This window comes from Physeter macrocephalus, chromosome 10 (genome assembly GCF_002837175.3).
Source record: "Physeter macrocephalus isolate SW-GA chromosome 10, ASM283717v5, whole genome shotgun sequence".
Classification (NCBI taxonomy): Eukaryota; Metazoa; Chordata; class Mammalia; order Artiodactyla; family Physeteridae; genus Physeter; species Physeter macrocephalus.
The window spans coordinates 41,992,293-41,992,694 of NC_041223.1; positions in this window are offsets into that span (position 1 = coordinate 41,992,293).

Consider the following 402-nt stretch of genomic DNA (forward strand, 5'->3'; position numbering starts at 1 on the left):
ATTATAGTTGAAAACGTCCCTAATATGGGAAAGGAAATAGTTAATCAAGTCCAGGAAGCACAGAGAGTCCCATACAGGATAAATCCAAGGAGCAACATGCCAAGACACATATTAATCAAACTAGCAAAAATTAAATACAAAGAAAACATATTAAAAGAAGCAATGGAAAAACAACAAATAAAACACAAGGAAATCCCCATAAGGTTAACATCTGATCTTTCAGCAGAAACTCTGCAAGCCAGAAGGAGTGGCAGGACATATTTAAAGTGATGAAGGAGAAAAACCTACAACCAAGATTACTCTACCCAGCAAGGATCTCATTCAGATTTGATGGAGAAATTAAAACCTTCACAGACAAGCAAAAGCTGAGGGAGTTCAGCACCACCAAACCAGCTTTACAAC